The sequence below is a fragment of the Musca autumnalis genome, unplaced genomic scaffold (assembly GCF_047663935.1).
Source record: "Musca autumnalis isolate F117 unplaced genomic scaffold, ASM4766393v1 scaffold_1, whole genome shotgun sequence".
In the NCBI taxonomy this organism is placed as follows: Eukaryota; Metazoa; Arthropoda; class Insecta; order Diptera; family Muscidae; genus Musca; species Musca autumnalis.
In genome coordinates, this window is record NW_027411644.1 from 226,482,850 (window position 1) to 226,506,732 (window position 23,883).

The window sequence follows — 23,883 nt, forward strand, 5'->3', positions numbered from 1 at the left end:
AGTCGGGAAATTCAGTCTCCACAGTGAAACATCTGACAATGGTATGAGACTGATAGACTTTGCAGCTGCAAAAAACATGGTAGTTAGCAGTACCAGATTTAATCATCTCGATATTCATAAGGGCACCTGGCTGTCTCCAGATCAGAAAACAAGAAACCAAATTGATCATGTTGTGATAGATGGAAGACATTCATCGAGCGTGTTGGATGTACGATCGTTCCGAGGCGCAAACATTGATTCGGACCACTACCTTGTTGCAGCAAAGGTACGCACCCGCTTAAACGTAGCAAACAAAGTACGAACAGACACAACACGAAAGTTAGACATCGGTAAGCTGCAATCACAACAGATAGCCACAGCATATTCCACTCAACTAGCCCAATTGCTTAATCAAAGCCCTCCTCATCCCGATAACATATCAGCGCAATGGCAAAGCATTGCCCACTCCATGCAAACAGCCGCAAAATCCATACTTGGATACCAGAGACCTCCACCAAGGAATCCATGGTATGATGAGGAGTGTCGTGCTGCCACCGAAGAGAAAAATGCGGCATATAAGGCTACTTTACAATCTGTAGCAACGCGTAGCGCACGAGAGAGATACAGGGAGAAAAGGAGAGAGGAGAAACGTCTTTTCCGCAGGAAAAAGAGAGAGATGGAAAAGCGGGAGTGTGAAAAAATCGAGATGTACAGGAGCCAGAATGAAGTCCGAAAATTCTACCAAAGAGTCAAGCATCAAACTGATGGCTTTGGTACAGGCACATCCTCCTGTAGAGACCAGCAAGGTAATTTGGTAACTGATACAGATAGTGTACTCAGGATATGGAAAGAACATTTTTCAAATCTGTTGGTATCCAATAGCAGCGAAGACGACGAAGATACCACAGTCCCAATCCCAGAAGATGGTATTGAATGTATACCGCCCAGCCAAGATGAGGTAAAGACAGCAATAAACCGGCTGAAGAATAATAAGGCAGCAGGGGCCGATGGCTTACCAGCCGAGCTGTTCAAAACCGGAGGCGACACGCTGATAAGGTGTATTCATCAGCTAGTTAGCACCATCTGGCAGGAAGAACGAGTACCCGACGATTGGAACCTGAGTATCCTGTGCCCCGTCCACAAGAAGGGAGATAAGACTGTATGCTCTAACTATAGGGGCATAAGTCTACTCCCTATTGCCTACAAGATCGTGTCAGGGATATTGTGCGAACGACTAAAGCCAATGGTCAACGAGATTATTGGACCATACCAATGCGGCTTTAGACCTGGCAAGTCCACCATTGACCAGATATTTACCCTGCGGCAAATCCTGGAGAAGACCCAAGAGATGCAGATCGACACCTACCACCTTTTTGTCGATTATAAAGCAGCCTTCGACAGTCCGCTGCGCTCAAAGGTATTCCAAGCCATGTCTGAATTTGGTATTCCCGCAAAGCTCATCCGGCTTTGTAAAATGACTTTAACTGACACGAGGTCCTCAGTTAAAATAGGAAAGAACCTCTCCGAAGAGTTTGGTACCAAAAGAGGTTTCAGACAAGGAGACAGCCTTTCGTGTGACCTCTTCAACATCCTGCTAGAAAAGGTTATATGAGAGGCAAACGTCAAAAGAAGTGGCACAATCTACACCAACAGTCACATGTTACTTGCTTATGCTGATGATATAGACATCATGGGTCGATCAGTAAAAGAAGTAACTGATACCTTTATAAAGGTCGAAGGAGAATCTGCTAAAGTGGGTCTGGCGGTAAACGGTGAGAAGACCAAGTTGATGGTGTCGACGCGCAATGCGTCCATTGAGCTCGGACCGACTGTGGAAGTTGGTTCCTATAATATTGAGGTAGTAAAAGACTTCGTCTACCTCGGCACCTCCGTCAACACAACAAACGACATCAGTTGTGAAATAAAAAGAAGAATTGTATTGGCCAACAGATGCTACTTTGGATTAAGTAAGCAGTTTAAAAACAAAGCCACATCTCGTCAAACAAAAATAACGCTCTACAAAACACTGATACTACCCGTGCTGATGTATGGCTCCGAAGCCTGGGTACTTGCGCAAGCAGACATGGCAGTGCTTGGTGTGTTTGAGAGAAAAATTCTTCGAAAGATCTATGGACCAATCTGCGTTGACGGTGAATATCGACGTCGCATGAACCACGAGCTGTATCTGCTATACAACGACATGAATATTGTTAAACGTATCGAGATGCAGCGATTGCGTTGGCTAGGCCATATCATAAGAATGAGCGATGATGAACCCGCTAAAAAGGCGTATGAATACATGCCACATGGCGGTGCACGCAGAATTGGCAGGCCAAGGAATAGATGGCGCAAACAAGTGGATGATGAGATGACAAGGCGCGGTATTCCAGTGTGCAAAGCAACAAATAGAGAGGAATGGAGATCTCTTCTTAGTTCGGCCTATAGAACAAATGTTCTGTAATGGGCCAGCTAAGTAAGTAAGTAAGTAAGATACACGCTTTCATATAGCCCCTATAGAAACATCCGATTTTCGGTATTTTGAAGGTCGTGGCCATAGCAACCCACCGAAATTGTCTTTAACGTCGTTCTTACTTGTTTTGTATACCCTCCACCATTAGTCCGGTCAAAATAGACATTGAAATAGCAAAAATTCCCACAAAGCTGAATTTTGGTGGAGAGCTAGGGTTTGCCATTAGAATCAACGTCTCAAAAGTCCCCATCGATCCCATGTGTGCAAAAAAAATTATTCGGGGTCAAAGGTCAAATTTTAAGGGTTTTTAGGTTTTCGGATTTATTTTTTTAGTAACGGTTGATCTGATCAAAATGTGACTAAAGTAAATATTGTAGACAGAAAAATTATCTAGAAGTTTGACCATTATAATTTTTTTCCTAGAAGGAACCATTCTTGAGATATAGCTGTTCTAAAAAACACATGATTTTTATGCACTTATAAGGGAAATATGCACATATTCAGACAAACCGGCTAAAATAAGCGAGTAATCTGGTTTGTCCCCCAAAAAAATATATATTTTCTTGAAGAGCGAAATTATAGCTATCTGCTAAAAAAATTCCAACAAAATCGGAGCGTGTTTAGTAGAGTTATTCAATGTTAGAGTCATTTTATGCAAAAATAGCCCATTTAACCCACATGTATAATCGAAAGCCCAACGGGAACGACCCCAACGAAAACTCTCCGATTTTTTTCACGTTTTGTCCGAAGATAGGGTGTGTTGCGCTGATTACGGAAATGTATAATTTTCAACGGTTGCTGATCCGGTTCGCCGGTTATTCGACCCGAAAGGCCAAATTTAAAAAACGGGTTAGACCCGGTTCTACAGAACCGATTACTGCAAAGTGGATATCGTTTGAAAGCTTACGAAAGTATCTAACACATAGTGTCGTTACTTTAACCGGTTCGCCTCATAATGCACTTAGGCGGCTAATTTTTTATTTGACTTTTAGATCGCGATATCTCGAAAATGGTAAGTCTTTTTTAAGAACCATAAAGTCCACTCTTGTAGACAATTATTAAATCTACAACTTTTACTTTAGCCGGCTTTTGCTAAGTCTTACCGTTTTTGAGAAAAAATAAAAAAACTGAATAATGCCTCCAAAAATGACCTTTGACCCCGAATAACTTGTTTTGCACACATTGGATCGATGGGGACTTTTAGGACGTTGCTTCTAATGGCCAACCCTAGCTCTCCACCAAAATTCAGCTTTGTGGGAATTTTTGCTATTTCCCCCTTATACGCATATCTATTTTGACCGGACTACATAGTATGGCAGGTATATTAAGTCTGTTTTTCTGTTTGTAACACATCGAACTAATCATTTGCGACCATATAAATTATATATATTCCTGATCAGCATAAAATTCTAAGACCCCTTTCCATATGCAGGTCAAGTTCGAAGATGAGCTATATCGGACCATGTATAACGCTACCTACCGATTTTCGGTATTTTGGGGATTTTAGCTACATTGTTGACCGAATCACCAGTAAAGTAAGTTCACGTTTTGGGTTCCCAGTGTTCACAAAATAACATCACTAAAGACCGTCAAAATAAAGATTTTAGCTACAATTTTTAACCGAACTACCTGTAATTTAATAGTTGAGGTTCCTAGTAATCACAAAATATCTCCACCTAAAACCGTCAACATGGGTTCATGTTTTGGTATAGCCCCCATATTTTAGCTACAATTTTTAACCGATGTCTGCAATTTAACATTTGAGGTTCCCAGTAGTCACAAAATATCTCTTCCAAAACCTGTAAACACAGGTCCACGTTTTGGAACAGCCCCCAGATTTTAGCTACAATTTTCGACCAAACTTTTTGTAAGTCGACATTTGAAATTCCCAGTGGTCACACAAGGTCCATGTTTTTTGTATAATGCCCCTATATAAATTGTCAACATATTTTGGTATAGCTCCCATATAACGGTGCCTCCAAATTTTCAATACTTTTGACCGAACTATCTGTAATTCGAAAAACTGTCAACATAGATCCATGTTTTGGTAGAGTCCCCATATAACGGTACCTCCCTGTTTTTTGGATTTTAGATACAATTTCTCACCCAAGTATCTGCAAATCGACATGTGAGGTTCCCAGTTCTCCACCAAAAACATAGGTCCACACTTTGATATAGCCGACCGATTGAATACATTTATTATGTTTTTTTACCTTATTTAGGTATCAGTGGTCACAAAATATCTTCGACTAAAATTGTGGACAGGAAAGAAAATAATTATTCCGTATTATTTCGGAATATTTTATGATGGAGGCTATAAAATGTTCGGCCCGGCCGCTTTTTTACTTGATTTTTTTTCATAGGGGAATACTGTACTTCCTAAGATAATGGCTTCGAATATATAGACCACTTCTTCGTACGTCTCTTGGGCTAAAGTGTTTTGTAGTCTTTGTATATCTCAGTCGACAAAACTGACTGATATTTTGTCACTTGCTCTGTATTCGTTTGTGAAACGATTTTGCTTGTACCGAAGACATCAGTTCATATTTAACGCGTTTTAATAATCCTTACACTTTATTATGAAATCTATACATATTCATTAGTTCACTATCACCGCTTTCAATTTCGTCTGATTGTTTATCTGTTAATGGTGTGAAGAAAAAAATAAATTAATTTAACTTTCTTAGTATTAAGGATATGTTGCATACGTGCTGCAACATATGTATTTATGTACATGTATTATACAGATAAATTTAGAAAAATAATTTTATGCTAAATAGACATAAGAATTAATGTTAGACGTAAGTCGTATGAAAATATTTAAAGTTCTGAATCTAAATAAAATTGAATTGAATTGTTAATGGTGTATCGTCTTATTTTACCCATACAATAGGGTGAGCAACAAGTTATAAATTGACGTTCGTCTGTGGCCTGCAGGCAGCGTATTAATTTTACGATAATAACATATTTAATGAAACACCACCACAAGGAAATAAATTTCCCCCGTATTTTAAGGGAAGTTCTATTGCTGAATAAAGAGAACCCAATAAAAGAGAGTAATAGACGGCTGAGAGTGAAACGCCAGGGGATATTTTAAAAAACTCTTATACGCAAAAATAAAGGCCATTGGAAGGATTCGGTGCGCAGGACTTGAATATTGAAATGGGAACAAGTGTCTTAACGAGTACAAGAGAGCCGACTTAGTTTATGGAGAGCGAGAAAAACTTCTAAAGAAAACAATGTAAAAACACGAACATTTTCGCAAGAGAGGTGAATATTTAAATTTGGCACAAATTAGGAAAAACAAAGCACAATAATGTGTTTTTGTGTGTGCAAACAAATTATTTAAATTTTTGTGTATGGCAATTGAGAGGAGAATAGAATGATGGATTACTATTGCAAAATTAATGGGGTTTTTTTTATTGCCAAACAATAATACATTTAAAATTTTTTTCTAAATTAATTTAATGTATTTTGTTGTCCTTGTTAAAATGGTATCACTGCGAAATAAATGGCAACAACACCTTTATGGCTATTTGGTGTCAGTTTAAGAGTTTTCTTGATTTAATTTTAATGCCAAAATTGATTTTTGCATCTATACAATTTTTATTTATTTCATCTTTTCATGTTAAATGTTATCCCTTGTTCCTTTTCCCTTACTACAAAAATGTTGGGATAGGTTTGTTTATTTTCTTCTCACCTCTGGTGTTGTGTTAAAAATACCCTTATTGCTTTGAAAAAAGGATATTTATAAAAGAGTCCTGTATAAACTCTAAACATAAGTAGATGGAAAACAATTATGTAAGGGTGTGTGTGTCTACATGTGGTATTGTAAAGGAATGTTGGTAAGGATATTTAAATGTTTCCAATTAAATTTTACTCACGGTTTCTTGTTTTTGGGATTTCTATCTTCTGAGGGATATTTCTCTTTGAAGGGATTTATTTTTCTTATTGGTTTCATGCTAAGGATTTCGTATTGGATTATTGGGCTCTCGCGGTCTTGCTTTGCTCTGTCTCTCTCCCGCTCTTATTTTGCCTATGAAAATTATTATGATGTTTTAGAATATTTAGCATTTAGCTGAGAGCAAATGTTCTGGTTACACTTTTGCTCCCTTGCTCCTGTCCCCACTCAAACACAACCATGGTGTTGGTGGAAAAGGACCGTGCTCGTCGTCGTGTGTTTTGTTATTGATGTGCGACGATAAAATTTTCGCACTTGGCCAATGCTCAGTTTTGTATTCGTATCTGAACGTAACGTTACGTCGTTAAGCAGGGGTACGCAACGCTTTTTTCTGTCCCACACAAAAACCCAACCATGAAAAACGGTGTGCAATAAAAAAATAAATAATAAAAAATAGAATAGGAAAGAAAAAAGTGTGAATAATTTCGGAAAATTACATGTGCAACAAAGTGTTAAAAATTAAAAAAAAATGATTAAATGAAATTTGTGCATCTTCCAGGAAATAAAAAAAAAATCCTTTAACCTAAATTTTGAAAGAATTTATGTGAATGGATATTATAATCACTACTAGTGAGTAGCTGTGGGTAAACAGAAAAAAAGCCTTCTTCTCATAAATGAAAGAAATAATTTTAAGACCAAAAAATATCACCTAAAAGGTGTTTGCCCTTTGCGAAAAAAAACAATGAAGTGTTCATTTTGGTTTAATTCAAATTTATTTGCGTAAACATTGACGTGTTCACAAGAAATATTCTTGGCACGTTGTTGGTACGCATAGCACGCGTCATTGTGTCATCAACAGTGTCATCAGCAACATCATCATTAGCTGGTAACCAACAACACATAGACGCAGATTGGAGTGGCACCTAAAACATTTTTCGCGTATAACTAATCCCCATTGAGCGTCCTGGTTTACCTCTTAAAATGTCTAAAAAGTCTTCTTGAAAACACAACAAAACCTACTACTCCTGCCAGTTTTGCTTTTTTCGTTTAACCTCAACTGCCGGTAACAATCTAAAGGTCGTGTCGAATCAGTCACGCGCCACACCACGTACAATACGTGAAATTAGAAAAAAAAAAATGAAAACAAAATCAATGAAGTGATGGATTTATAAGATTTAAAAGAAAAAAATCCAATAAGATTTTTGCTTCAATTAAATTAAAATCTCAAAAGAAAGTTTAGCAAAAAAATAAATTTTAACCAAATTTAAGAAAAAAAAAAGAAAAAAAACATATCAACAAATTAAATCATCATATCTCTGTATCAAAAATTGTGAAATATATCGTAAAGAAAAATCTAATATGTTTTAATAAAATATATGAAAACAAGTGTTAGTGTTATTAAATTTAAATAAAAAAATAGAATTGATTAAATAAATTAAAAACAAATTCCATATACATATCCAATTTGACCAGCAACACGGAATCTATATTGTAGCCTGATCCCTTACTCCAAAAAGTTGTCATTCATTGGACATGAAAAGAAAGTTGTAGTTGCCTGCATATAAAAATATATACACTCTAAAACAAGTAAGTTCTTTTTTCTAAATGCATTTTTAAACACTTGTTCCCAGCGATGGGATTGACAGGGTGTCCCAAATGTTAATGGATAAAAATTGAGTTCATACCAAAATTATTGAAAGACAATTTTAAATAAAAATGAATGGATGCTCGTATTATTAAATATTTTTAACAGCATCTGCTATCGCATAAATTGGGGAGTAAACTAAATATTCTAGAAGTTCAAGTTAGTTACCGGAAAGCATTTATAGAAAGAAATGTCAAGTTGGAATTAAAATTTACAACAGGAATTTTCTAAAAAAACACAGTATTCTATTTCACAATTGAAACATATGTAGTGTTTCAGTATTCCGCCTAAAAGTATGCTGATTAATACGTCACTGTTAAGATATCATGGTTAACAAAGATAAAAATGGAATATAGATGACGCTTTTTCAAAAAGGAATTGGTCCAAGGAAAAACTAACAAAAACAACCAACTGAACTGTGTAAACAATAAGTTGGAAGTTGTGTCCTGTCCTATTTGAGTAGGATTAGATCCAGTTCGGATTTTATAGCCTCATCTAAACCGGCCTGAAACTACAGTTTTTTGTATTTATTGGATATTTATCTCAGAAACGAATAGAAATTTGGACTTGCAGTCCACGGGTGCCACCGTGGTGCAATGGTATGCACGCCCGCCTTGCACGCAGAAGGTCAGGGGTTCGATTCCCCGGCCAGGCAACATCAAACATTTTTCAACGGTGGCAAAATACCCCTCAGTAATGTTGGCGACATTTCCTGAGTATTTCAGCCTGGACAAAACTTCTCCACAAGTGGTGTCTTAAGACACGCCGTTCGGACTCGGCGATAAGCAGTAGGTCCCATATCATTGAGCTAAATATGAATCGGGGTGCACTCATTGATATGAGAGAAGTCTCCCTTGTCCCGTATGGGATGTTGTGGAACAATGTTTTTGAGTCTTTGGCAATATTGTAGTCCAAAAGAAGAACTCCATCTAGGGCATCAAAGTCGATAAAATATAGAAAATTTTACATAATTGATGAATTTAAATTTGGAGTTGAACCAAGTAACTCTTTGCACAAATCTTCGAAATAAAATTCCCAGCATTTTTTCAGAACATTCTGAAACTCCAAATACTTACTTCATATTGCTTCAGCGGTATTTTGCATCATATCTTTTTTTATTGACATTATTGACAGATTCATTAAATCGTCGTTGAAAAATATACTCAAAACCACGTGATAGAAGCATTTTACAACAATGGCATGTTCTGAAGAGTTGTGTACTACATTCCACAGTGGTCCCACTTGTATGGAAAGGAGTGCCAAAAATAGTTCTAATCGAGTTATCGCCTCGAAATTTTAAACATAGTTTTTTAACGAGCCCAAAAGGGAGAAAAACAAATTTAATGGATGTAGGTCCACATTTGGGTGTAGCCCCCATATAAAGGTACCCCCCGATTTTTTTTTATATTTTGACGATATTAGCCAAATTTTCCAGTCGATTTGGCTGTAATTTTGCATTTTGTGTTCTGAGGGAACAACTTACCACCTTGCCAGAAATGTTCAATATAGGTCCACGTTTAGGTATAGCTCCCATATAAACGTACCTCCCTATATCCGGTATTTTGACTATTTTAGCCAATTTTCTAACCGAGTTGGCTGTAATTTTGAATTTTAACTACGGAGGGAAGATCTTACGTTCTTATGTTCAATATAGGTCCAAGTTTAGGTATAGCTCCCATGTAAACGTACCTCACGATATTCGGTATTTTCATGATTTTAGCCAAATTTTCCAACCGATTTGGCTGTAATTTTGCATTTTAAGTTCTGAGGTAACACCATACCTCCTTGCAAAAAATGTTCAATATAGGTCCACGTTTCCGTATAGCTCCCGATTTTCGGAGTTTAGGCAATTTTACGAGCGTAGTATAAGGGGAATAACTTACAGGTTGGCAGATGGTGGCAGCTGGATTTCTTTTTATCGTAAACTAGAGACTTTCACCTGTATTTTAAAAAAATATGGACTTGGCCTTAGGTGGCCAACATTAGTAAAACTCAACATAAATTTTGAATTTGTTTTTTCGTAAGAGTATTGTCAATGCCATTAACTATAGGTATCATTTTGGAAATTGTACATTTACCTCTTAATTTTTTATAATTTCACTCATAAGCTACGAATGCTTTGTGGATCCTTTTTTTGGTTTTTTAAGGTACCACATACAAATCTCAACTTCTTCGACTTAACTTGGCATATTAACTCTTTAATTGGCAAAAATAATACTGGATAATACAAATTTAATGTGTTTAGAGAATATTTATTTCAATCGCAATCAAATTTGTCGACATAAATTTTTCGATTTTTGTCCACGGTCGGAACCACATTGCATTCCAGCGAATTTTTTTCTAAAAGAGAACATTACGAGAAAATTAACGCGTTTTAAGATATGGTGCAAAATCAATGAAAATTATAGAAATTTTCGATAATTTATAAAATTGGAGGCAATAAATGTAGTTTTTCGAGTTTATTACTTCTCCAAATATTTTATTCTTGCCTTTATCTACAAATTTGTTTCAGAGGTCAGATGAGGTTTCACTTAGGTTTCAAAGACATAGCCTGGAATTGCTTTAGAAAGTCTATATTTACCCATGTTTAGATGGGGCCATAAAATTCAAGCTGGATCTGACATAACCCAATTAGGGGTTCGGTCGTTTGGTTCTGTACTTTCAAAAAATCCTCAGATCAAATTTGTGCAAACAATTACTTTAAAAATGTTGCACAGTGTTATTATAGGTAAATTTGAGATCTGACAGATCTGGAGTTCATATCATATTTTGCTACTTGTGAGTGACTAGGCAAATGACATCACATTATCACTATCAGGTTAAAGTTAAAAAACTGAGGAAAAAAGTATATTTATTCACAATCAACTCCCATTACTATGTGAAACATAAATGAAATAATATTTCGAAAGCTAAAGTTTGGGTTTTTTCTTTCGCAGAAAGGTAGGCTATAGGATTTTTAGTCTGGACAAAATTAACAATTTTCAGCAGTGGCAAAATCCGCCAGGCTTAATTTTTCTGAGTATTTTTTAGATATGCAAGTGGTGTACTAGGAAACGCCGTTCGGACCGGGCGACGAAAGGAGATACCTTAACATTGAGCGTAAATAGAGAATCGGACTTCACGTTTTCCCCATGTAGAGGTCTCTCCTTAAGGTGTTGGTGGGAAATAGCTTTTTTATGTAAACAACTACAAAAATGTGATATTCCGCCTAAAGATATGCTAAGCAATGTGTTTTCATTAAACAGCAAGATTACTCTTAAAATGCGTATTATAAACTTTTTTTTTGCACTTGTCATACTTATTTGAAAAACAAATCCTTAAACAAACAATCCTTAAATCCGATAATAAATGTCATTGTGTTTTTGTGACAGTTTAGTATGAAATGAGAAATATAAGCCAGTAAATCTTTTCAAGTTTAATTAAAATCGGATTGATTTTGATTATTATCCCAGAAAATCACCTTCTATTTCGATACGACATACTACACCCTGAGGGGAGATAAGCTTTCGGTCATTATCAATGTCAAAATTCAATGATGGCGGTGCATGACTTACTCGGAGCAAAATGAGCCTCATCTAATGGTTTCTGTCTGTCCTGGCTGGAGCACACAATAACTTTCGAACGGATATAGCAATTCCATTGACATTTTGTATCTTCTTATATTTTGTCCAAACTTAGTTTATGTCATATCGGCCAACTCCTTCGGGTGTCTCCCCCCACGAAAGTTCAAACATTTTCCGTAAAATGGTGCTCACGATAACTCTCTCGAAGGGTGTATTCGATTGGGTCCAAACTTTACACGTCGCAATATTTCTTCCAGACATAGTTCATCTTCTACTCTTTCGAGTGCCTCCCACACAAATTTTCAATTTTTTTCACAAATGCGGCTTAGGTACTCTTGTCGGATCGGCATTAATTTTTCTGCAGGAGGTTGTGTTCGCGACCGACGCATTGTGGTTGAACTTGTATGTGTGGAGCGGCCATAAACTATTTCCTGTGCAGATATCAATACGAAAATGTCAGTAAAGAATACTGTAGCAACACAAATAATTGAAAAAAAAAAAACAAAAAATTCAATATAGGCTCAACTTTAAGTATAGGCCCCTGATTTGTGGTATTTCGAGGGTTTTGCCACATCATTCAATGGAATCGACTAAAGTTTGACAGTTGCTTTCCTCTAATGTTAGAAAACCTTCACGCAAACAATTTTCGGGATGAATCCATAGGTTCACCATAGGGTTTTATTTACATTATTTATTCGAAATGACCGAAATGACACTTCTTTTTTCCTGGAGGTAGGCAACCTCCAGAAATGTTTCGATATATTTATGTCCCCATATATCCGTACCGTCCAATATTCGGTATTTTGAAGGTTTAGAATTTACATTGAGAACCACATTTGGCCATAGCCTCCATATACCTGCACCGCACGATTTCTCTGCTATATATTTAAAAAGCTGATATTTATTACCAGCCAATATACCCTAAAACTTAACGTAAAAAAACTGCCTAAAAATTTAATAATTACCAACTAAAGTGTGAGCACTGTAGCTATCGAAAGGAGTGATTGAGAAATTCGTGTTTCAATATTGACTATATCGATCCTTTTCTTCGGAGGTAAGTCCATAATGAAAGAAATAATTACCATTAAAACGGTAAAAACCCTACGAACACCATTTAAAGCTCTTTAAGTGAACCCTCGAAGACATCGTAATCGTTCTGCCAAACTTACGTTAAATTCGAAGATGGATTATATCGGTCTATTTTTCCGGGACCGTCCTCACAGAAGTTCAAACATGTCGGCTTAGGAAGAGGTTCATACGTATCCGCAGATATATTTTAAACATTATTTCGGAAAGCTCTCAATATTAATTTTGTAACATTGCAAACCTTCTGCGACAAAATAATTGAACGCCCAAATTTATTATCTGACAAATCTGAAATTCTGGCGAAGACCAAACATTTAAGGACAATTTGAATTTAAAGATTTCAATAAGTAAATATTGGTTCGTATGCATAAACGACTATGCATCTGTGCAAAAAGAGCAATCTAGGTTGAAGGCAGTTGAAAGTGTTTGCAAGTGTAAATGAAAAAGACATTTTTACAATCAGTAAATGGTTTGAAATTTGTGACCTATGTCAAAAATGAACTTGTAAAAAGTATTGGCATAGATACACCCTCAGCCTATGAGATAAAAATATTAAGCTAATCCAATATGTTTTATTGCTATCAGGAGAAATCTCTTACTCGAGGGGTTTCTGCTACAGTCCTCTCAGATTTTTTCCCATTAACAGTCCTTGATTTTTATAGACAGTGGAGGAGTACGAAGTTTTGTAAATTATTCACCATTAAATATTGTCGAAGATTTCCAGAGGCGTCCGACCTTCGGCGAGAAAATAAAACCTCTATGGAATACCTGCTTTACAAAATCCCTTTTCCATAAATTCAGTATTTAAGGTTTTTTTATTTATCATGAAGTGTGAACATGCCGATATTTTGGAAATTTTGTATGTTACTTTTTTTAAGGACTGTGGGTGTTTCGAATAATTGCGGACCACCATATCATGGGAATTACCTATAGACAGAGAATTCGAAAAGCTTGGAGGCTAATCCAAGCTATTGTTTAAGTCAACTGTTTTTTGTGCAGATATTTTCTATTCGCAGAGAAAGCGAAATGCCAACTTAACGCCAATTTCAACGGAAAATGTAGATCAAATCTTCAAAATATCTGAAATTCCAATTCACCGCAACGTTTTACCAAACCTGAGATTAAGCTGCATTCCTTTACAAATAATTGTATCCAAACGTTTTATCAAAAGTAAGATAGTTTGTGGTTTGTACCCGAAAGAGTGTATCAGAAGGAATGTCACATCTTCGAATTTGTTTTAGAAAAATTAAGAGGTACAATATTTTAACTAAATCGGTAGAACCGTTCAAGAGTTATCGAGTGCACCAGAGGGACGGGCAGGGATAAATTGACTACCAATTGTCGGAAACGGATTTTGCCCAAGCATACTTGGGGTCAAAACCACATATGAACCACATATTTCTCTTAGTTTTAAAGTCTATATACCCTCGTTTGCTTAAGGGCCAACTTAAGTCAACTTAAGCTAGTCCCATATCAATGAGCTGAATATAGAGCATGACCCTCTTTATCCCAATTTCCAATTTCTGTAGTTGTATATCCAAGCATATTCACATCTCTGTTTCTGTTGGAAATATACCAAAGGAAAAATCATGCAATCGGTTAAAAAATAGATAAGTTATGCAATTTTTTGTGTATTAGCCTTTCTTTTGTACTTTTAAATGTTCGAACACCGGAGCGTGTGATTCTTATTAAAATTTTTCAATGTAATAATAATTATACGCATTGGTGTTCGAACGTAAAAATATTAATAAAAAACCAACAACTTAAAATATACATAACTCATCCATTTTTGAATTGATTTTATAATTTTTCTCAATTTTCAAAAGCTTACATAATTAACTTTTTCGTTGTAGTAAATAGTTATATTGTTTAGTAATTTCTAAGCAGCATAGAGTCTGAAGAAAAATATTTTCTTATTTTTAATGTGATTTGATTAAGCCTCAATATCTATACTATTAAAAATTTTTAGTTTTCGAGCTAGCGTGGACGGATTTTGGAAATACCATTTTGAGAAAAGAGCGTTGGAATATTCACTCAACAGTCGTTAAAGCAAAGCATTTGTTTCATAAATTATTTAGCTCGAATTGAAAATTTCAATACATATTCTTCTAAGTCCAGATTTACATTAGGAAATTTCCCTTGTGTCATTTGGTAGTTTGAAGGTGAGAGAGGTAAGACATATGAGAACCCTTTCTTTGTCAACACCCTTTCACTGACAATTTCCGCAAAGAAGATTGCCTAGTTCAACAAAATTTTTTCAATTTTTATACCCTACACCGCTATGTGGGGAAGGCTATTATAAGTTGGTTTTGGCCAAAAAGTTTGTAACGCATCGAAATAATGGTCTTGACCCATACTTATATATACCAAAATGAATGTCTCGACGAGCTGAGTCGATCTGGCTATGTGTGTCCGTCCGTCAGTCCGTCCGTCTGTCCATCTAAACCTTGTAATCACGCTACAGGTCGCAATTTTGATCGAATCGTCACGAAATTTTGGATGTTGATGGGGGTCCCGGAGGGGAAGAAGCCTATTGATTGTAGGAGGTATATCCAAAGCAAAACCTGGCAAGGAAAGTAGAAAATATCACCTTTACAACGATGTGAAGTAGGTTGTCATAGGTGGTCAAACAACAGAGATATCGCAATAGTCGGTAATGCATCCCTTTTCCATTTCTGTGCAATCACACTACGGAATTTTGATCGGATCCTCACGAAATGGGGGTCTAACAGAGAAAGAAGCCTATTGATGGATGGCATACATCCCACTTTTCCATTTTTTATTTGGGTTGTACTGTCGATGCACTTAAATGCGTTTCAAAAAATTGACCTGTGTTATTGAAGACATTCAGAGCAAAGGCGCTAAGCTATCCCAATTTTAATATTTTGAATTTTATTAGTCAAAAGCTTATGAACAGGGGTAGTGGTGTAGGGTATCACATAGTCGGCCCCGACCCGACTATAGCCTTGGTTCACTTGTTTTGTTTTGAAATTTAAAATTGGGATAACCCCTAGATGTTTTTATGAATGGTTTTATTTGTCATACATTTTATAAAAGAATGCCTTCCTCCATCCACTTTGCGCGCACCCCTTTTTATTATTGTTTTTTAAATACCCAATACATTTTTAATGAAATTTTAAACATAAACAAACCTAAAACAACAACTAATTAGCTTTTAACAATTTATTTAGTAAAAATCTACAAGAGAGATATATAACTTTTTTGTTTCAATTCATGGGAAGCATGAATAGTTAATGTTAGTTCTGGAAAAAAGGGAAAACTTGTTGTCGTTTTTTTTCTTATAATTTAAAACTAATTGGAAGTGAATAAAACTTTTTCAATACTACAAAGTGGATGGGGGGATTTGACCCATCGCTTAATCCTCTTCAGAAAGGGTCAAATGGTCAACGGAACAAAAAAATAGTCGTTGTTGTTATAATTGTTTTGCATGTACGTCACTCAAATCCTGTTTTTGTCTCTTTTCATTGAAGCGCCGTCGTCGTCGTTGTTGCAATCGGTTAAACCAACATTAAACGTTTTCACACGCTAGCTTTGTTGTTCTCGTTTTCATTCTTCCTGGTGTCGTTGTTGTACTTGTCCTAACACTGCGTTATAATGATACCACAAAGCAATTAAAATGTAATTGAACCCCATGAATTTGTTTTTGTTGTTGTTTTTATTTGTGACCCATAAAGTTTTGTTAAGCACTTATTTATGGGTGTTTTTATGTTAACGGGGAAAATGGAATGTTGGAATTCCAAAATTGAGAATTAAATAATTAATACTTTTATAAATAAAAAAGGGTTAATACATATTTTCTCCCCGGTCTTCAATTCAGTGGAAACAATTTGAAAATAATGATTTAGAAATGATATCAAAGGAACTTTACGTAGCTGGTTTGGGGTGTAATTAAGTTATTATTGATTGACTGTTAGATGGATATATGAAATGCGTAAGAAAATATTATAGTCGGACTGGGCCGACCATTAAGATACCCTATATCACTACCCCCGTATATAAGGTTTTCAAGGATCAACTTTTTTGGGGAAATATTATATTTATGGCTTTTATCACTTTTAACTTAAGTCTAATTGAACCAAAATAGTTAAAATCGGACTATCGAAAGTCGAAGAACTGAAGAAAACAATATTCACACAATCTGTACTTATTCAGGTATGAAAGTCCTCTGAGAACTATGACTAATCAAAGCAACGTTGCACGAAATAAGGTGCAATTATATCAAATCTTTTAAAATTGCCAATAAAAGGCGATTATAATAGAAGACCAATAAAGGGACTATGGGATAGCTTAACGTCTTTTGCTATATCTATACTTATAAAAGAGTTGAGTAATGATGACTCACTGACTCACTGATTCACTGACTCACTGACTCACTGACTCACTGACTGACTGATAATCAACGCCCAGACTAAACGGCTAAAGCTAGAATCTTGAAATTTTGGGTGAGGGTCACTCTTGGTCCGAAGGTGTCGGATAAGGCTGGATTTTTGGAAATTCGAACTAGAACTGTACTAAAAGTACTAAAAGGTACTAAATATGGTACCCTTTGTATTAGGCAAACGCGTAGAGCTAGAATTCTGAAATTTGGAATGAGGTTCACTGATGGAGAGTTAGAAAGGTGTACCAAATGGTTTTTGGAAATTCGAACTATAAGTGTACGAAAAGTACTAAAAGTTACTAAATTTAGTACTATTTGGTATTACGTGAACGGATAGATCTAAAATCTTGAAATTTGGAATGAAAATCAAGGTTTAGAAGATAAGTTGATATATGGTGGTGGTTTTGAAAATGTGTACTCATGTGTACGAATAGTACTAAATGGTACTAAATTTGGTACAATTTGAATTTGGGCGAACCGATAAAGTTGGAATTCTGAAATTTGGAATTACTATTATTGTTGGAGCGTAGGTTTGAGATATGGAGGTAGTTTTCGAAATTCGTACATATGGGTACGAAAGGTACTAAATAGTACCAAATAAGGTACAATTTGGATTTGGGGGAACGGATGGAGCTGGAATCCTGAAATTTGGAATTAGGATTACAGTCGGGGTGTAGGATAGAGGTATTTTGGAAATTCGTAATTTTGGGTACGAAAAGTACTAAATGGTACCAAATTTGGTACAATATGAATTTAAGTGATCGGATAGAGCTGGAATAGTGAAATTTGGAATTAAGATTACTATTGGAGTGTGGGATTTCGATACTTTTGGAAATTCGTACTTATGGCAACGAAAAGTACTAAATGGTACCAAATTTGGTACAATTTGGATTTGGGTGATCAGATACATTTGTAATCCTGAAATTCGAAATTAAGATTACTTTTGGAGTGCTGGATAGAGGTAGGTTTGGAAATTCGGACCTATGGGAACAAAAAGTACTAAATGGTACTAAATTTGGTACAATTTGGATTACGGTAATCTGATGCAGCTGTAATTCTGAAATTTGGAATTAAGATTACTGTTGGCGTGTAGGATTGAGGTAGTTGTGGATATTCGTACTCTTGGGTACGAATAGTACTAAATAGTACCAAATTTGGTACAATTTGGATTTGGGTGAACGTATATAGCTGAAATTCCGAGATTTGGAATAAGGAGTACTATTGGAGTGTAGGATTGATAAAGTTTTGGAAATTTGTAGTTATGGGTAGGAAAAGTACTAAATAGTACTAAATTTGGTACAATTTGGATTTCAGTGATAGGATACATTTGGAATCGTGAAATTCGGAATTAAAATTGATATTGGAGTGTTGATAGAGATAGGTTTAGAAATTCGTACTATGGATACGAATAGTACTAAATGGTACCAAATTTGGATTTGAGTTATCGGATGTATCTGGAATTCTGAAATTCGGAATTAAGCTTATTGTTTGAACATAGCACTGAGGTAGCTTTGAAAATTTGTACTTATGTACGAAAAGTACTAAATGGTACCAAATCTGGTACAATTTGGATTTGGGTGAACAGATATAGCTGGAATCCCGAGATTCGGAATAAGGATTACTGTTGGTAAGTAGGATTGATGAAGTTTTTGAAAATTTTAGTTATGGGTACGATAAGTACTAAATGGTACCAAATTGTAATTTATGTGATCGGATACATTTGGAATCCTGAAATTCGGAATTACGATTACTGTTGGAGTGTTGAAAGAGGAAGGTTTGGAAATTCGTACTTTGGATACGAAAAGTACTAAATGGTATCGAATTTGGTACAATTTGGATTACGGTGATTGGATGCAGCTGTAATCCTTAATTTTGGAATTAAGATTACTGTTGGCTTGTAGGATTGAGGTAGTTCTAGAAATTCGTACTCATGGGTACGAAAGTACTAAATGGTACCAAATTTGGTACAAATTTGGAACGGATATAGCTGGAAACCCGAGATTTGGAATAAGGAGTACTGTTGGAGTGTAGGATTGATAAAGTTTTGGAAATTTGTAGTTATGAGTAGGAAAAGTACTAAATAGTACTAAATTTGGTACAATTTGGATTTGAGCGAATGGATACATTTGGAATCGTGAAATTCGGAATTAAAATTGATGTTGGAGTGTTGATAGAGGTAGTTTTAGAAATTCGTACTATGGATACGAATAGTACTAAATGGTACCAAATTTGGATTTGAGTTATCGGATATATCTGGAATCCTGAAATTCGGAATTAAGCTTATTGTTTGAACATAGCACTGAGGTAGTTTTGAAAATTTGTACTTATGGGTACGAAAAGTACTAAATGGTACTAAATTTGGTACAATTTGGATTTCGGTGATCTGATGTAGCTGCCATCCTCAAGTTTGGAATTAAAATACCTGTTGAATTGTAGGATTGATAAAATTTTGGAAATTTTTAATTATGGGTAGGAAAAGTACTAAATAGTACTAAATTTGGTACAATTTGGATTTGAGCGAACGGATAGAGTTGGAATCAAGAAATTTGGAATTAAGATTACTGTTGGAGTGTAGGATTGAGATATGGAAGTAGTTTTTGAAATTCGTACTTATGAGTACGAAAAGTACTAAATTTGGTACAATTTGGATTTGAGCGAAAGGCTAGAGCTGGAATCTTGAAGTTTGGAATTAAGATTACTGTTGGGGTGTAGGATTGAAGAAGTTTTGGAAATTCGTACTTATATGTACGAAAACTATCAAACGGTACTAAATTTGGTACAACTTGGATTTGAGCGAACGGGTAGAGCTAGAATCAAGAAATTTGGAATTAATATTACTGTAGGAGTGTAGGATTGAGATATGGAAGTAGTTTTGGAAATTCGTACTTATGAGTACGAAAAGTACTAAATTTGGTTCAATTTGGATTTGAGCGAACGGCTAGAGCTGGAATCTTGAAGTTTGGAATTAAGATTACTGTTGGGGTGTAGGATTGAGAAAGTTTTGGTAATTCGTACTTATATGTACAAAAAGTACTAAACGGTACTATATTTGGTACAACTTGGATTTGAGCGAACGATTAGAGCTAGAATCTTGAATTTTGGAGTTAATATTACTGTTGGGGTTAGTTTTGGAAATGCGTACTTAGTTTTGGAAATGCGTACTTAGTTTTGGAAATGCGTACTTATGCTTACAAAAAGTACTACATTTTGTACAATTAGGATTTGGGTGAAATTATAGCGCTGTAGTGATGTGTAGGCGTGACGAAAATCGAACAAAAGTGGTACGTATTAGTACACAAAATGTTTCCACCATTCTATATTATATATTGTTTATTTGTTTTGTATATTTAACGCATACGAAGTAGCGGGCACTTTGCTAGTGTTTTATATTTGATCACAGTCGATAGCCTTCTTGATACTGATTTAGAGCTCCTCTTGATTAGTAAGTATGTTACATCGCAATTTAAATCACAGATATTTGTCATTAAAACAAAAGTATTAAAATATTAAAAATGAGAGCGCTTAGCGTCTTTTGCAATAACTCTGATATTTGGTCTACTCTCGTTATGACAATTTCCCCATGAAACACGTCGACCAGAAGCAAGGATATCTGCAAAGAAAATAAAATTCCACACATTGGAAATTGGGATAGCCGAGCATCTTTTTCGATATCTCTAGCAAATTTTGAAGGAGAAGTTTTGTCTTAAATGCCCTCAAAATACCTAAATTTCGGAGGTATAGAGTCTATACCAAAACATTGACATTGATATTGACAATTTTTGGTTTAGAGGTTTTGTGACTACTGGGAACTTTAAATGTACAGCTGTTTCGGACAAAAAATGCAGCTAAGATTCCCAAAAAATCAAAACGTGTTCCGATATATCCCATGTCCGAACTTAACCTGTCCATGGTAAAATGCACTCGGGAGCAGAACTATAGCGTTCTATAGCATAGATAGATCGACTCAGAATTATATCCTGATCAAAATATATACAATTTATGGGATCGCAAATATTAATGTCGATGTGTGACAAACAGAAACTCGAACATATTGTACCCTCCAATCCGTTACGTGGCTTAAAACTGAATTGAAACGCAAAAGTATTCAACTCTTGCAAAGGATATATCCAAAGAAATGGACTGATCACTGCTTTACTTTTAGTTGTTCACAGTATTTTTGGAGGTGAATGTCTAATTATGTCAAGGGGCATGATCTTGCCGAGGAAAAAACTATATCGTTCTAGTCAAATTAGAAGGACTACCTAGGAAAAACAAAATATCGAAACAAACTGCAATTAAGCGAAAAGTTTTGAATTTTTGTGAGGCAGCTACCCGAAGAAGTGGGCCTATAGCCACCTTATCTTAAGTTTAAGACAAATACTACAATATTTATAGGTTAGAAGCATTTCAATCACTTCTTTCGTTGGTTATAGGATTTGTAGTTGGTGACCGTAGAGTTTTTTTTGTAAGTTTTTAGGCCTTTATGCCAGGAAGCATGTACTTGTCCAGGAAATATTTTATATCGCTGTAACCAGAACCACAAGTGTTACTTTTTTATTTGTTACTTTTTCTTAAACTGCAATAAAGGAAACATGTTGATATTTTTTATGTGAGGTACTCGAAGGTGTTGTCGTTCTTGGAATTTATGTTCGTTTGCAAGAAGTTTTACAAGGTGTAAAGTTCCGGATTCTCAATTCACAAGTTTTCAGTGTTTATCAGTCATTTGAGTTAATGCCGGCAATGTGATCTAAAGCCTTTGTGACATTATCTCATTAAGAATGCACTTGCCCCCGAAAAAATGTACCGTCGTTAAAGAGATAGCGAGCAAACTTGCTGCAAAAAAAAATCATAACGATCCCCACACTAAACTTATGGCAAACATTTTGAAATTTTCTGTGCAAAGTACACGAAGGAGTAGGCGGATATAGTCCTCAAGCTCGAAACATTTTTTATTTATTTAATATTGCTTTAAAAATCTAAAAAACAAAACAATTCTTGAAACAAGTGAGCGAAGGCTACATTCGGGACGGGCCGATCGAACCAAAATAATTAATAAAATTCCGTAATTCAAGTATGTTACACTTTTGACAACGCAATTGGGATCAATTTAAAATTCAGAATGTCTTCATTAATATAGGTCACTTTTGTTGAAATGCACACAACAAAACTTGAAATATTCGTCAGTACAATTCAAATCAAGAAAGTGGGATGTACACCAACCTATCTTGCATGCTTCTTCCTCTCTGGGACCATCATCAACCAACAAAATTTCGCGACGATCCGATAAAAATTGCGACCTGGAAAATGGAATGCGTTACCGACAATTGCGATATTTTCGTTGTTTGACCACCTACGCAAACCTACTTTGCAATAATGTAAAGATGATCTTTTCTTCTTCCATCGACGGGATACTTTCACTAGAAGCGGAGATATTAAAATAAAAATGTAGGGTTGCATTTTCTCCACATATGTTTTTTGCCCTCCTTAATCCCTGAATTTTTTTCGACCATCACCAAACTCAATAAGCTTCTTCCTCTGTGGGGCCCAAAATTTTGTGAGGATTTGATCAAAATTCCGACCTGTAACATGATTACAAAAAAAAAAAAAAAAGAAACAGAAAATGTGATGCATTACGCCAACCTACTTTGCATCAATATTAAGGTGATATTTTCTTCTCAATTGACGGGCTTTTCTTTTGGAAAAGCTGAGATATTAACATAAGAATGAAACGTTAAATTTTCTCCGCATAAGTTTCTGCCCATCCCGACCCATGAAACCAATAGGTTTCTCCCACTCTGGGACCCCCAAAATTTCGTTATGATCCGACCTAAATTGCGATCTGTGGTGTGATTTCAAAAAATGGGATGTATTACCGACTATTGCGATATCTCCGTTGTTTGACCACCTACACCAACCTATTTAGCATCATTGTAAAGGATGGATTTTCTACTTTCATTATCAAGGTTTGCTTTTGGAAGGTCCCCAAACAATGCTGTGACATTCGTCATTACAACTAAAATCGCAAAAATGAAAAATTGGGTTGGATTACCGACTTTTGCGATACCTACGTTGTTTGTCCACCTATTCCAACCTACTTTGCACGGTTGTAAAGGTGAAGTTTTCTACTTTCATTATCCGACTTTTTGAATACTCTTAAAACCTTGTCTATTTTCCACATAAGTGTTTTGCCCATTCCGACCGTTGAATATGATTCGACAATCGCCAAAAAACAAATGGGCTTCGTCCGTTTCAGGACCCCCATTAAGCCACAAAATTTGGCCTTCGTAATATTTTGTCCAAACTTAGTTTAAGTTCGAAGATAAGCCATATCGGTCCACTCCTTCAGGTAGCTCCCCCACAAAAGTTCAAAAATGTTCGGAAAAATTGTTCGCACTATAACTCTTGAAGGGAGTAACCGATTTGGTTCATACTTTACACATCCTAATATATCTACCAGATATTGATCAGGTTTGAATGTGGACTATATTTGTCCACTTCTTCGGGTACCTCCCACACAAAATTTCGGATAAGTTCACTTTAAAACCTGCTCTCGAATCACTTTGCTTTTTGTTGATTAATTACGACGGTAAAAGTTTTTTTCATGGCCAAGTCCATTTTTCTTGAGAAAACAAGCCGAAAGGTGTAAAAGTCCTTATGGCCGCATACATATGTAGTGGCTGGAGACCACGATAACTCTTTAGCTGATCAACCGATTTGCTCCAAAATTTGGTAATACTTTGTCCAAACTTAGTTTCAGTTCGAAGATGGGCAATACCAGTCCACAACTTCTGGTAATTCCCCCAATATTTAAAAAATGTCACTAAAATTGTATGCTCGATA

General features: G+C 35.7%; 1 protein-coding gene across 1 annotated transcript in view; it reads left to right on the plus strand.

Moving 5' to 3' along the window:
* The first annotated feature begins 6,586 nt into the window (after positions 1-6,586).
* side-III (sidestep III) overlaps positions 6,587-23,883 on the plus strand; it is a 738,714-nt gene continuing 721,417 nt past the window's right edge. Inside the window, 1 exon segment of the mRNA XM_073960318.1 lies at positions 6,587-7,937. The gene's annotated coding sequence lies outside the window, so the exon portion shown is untranslated.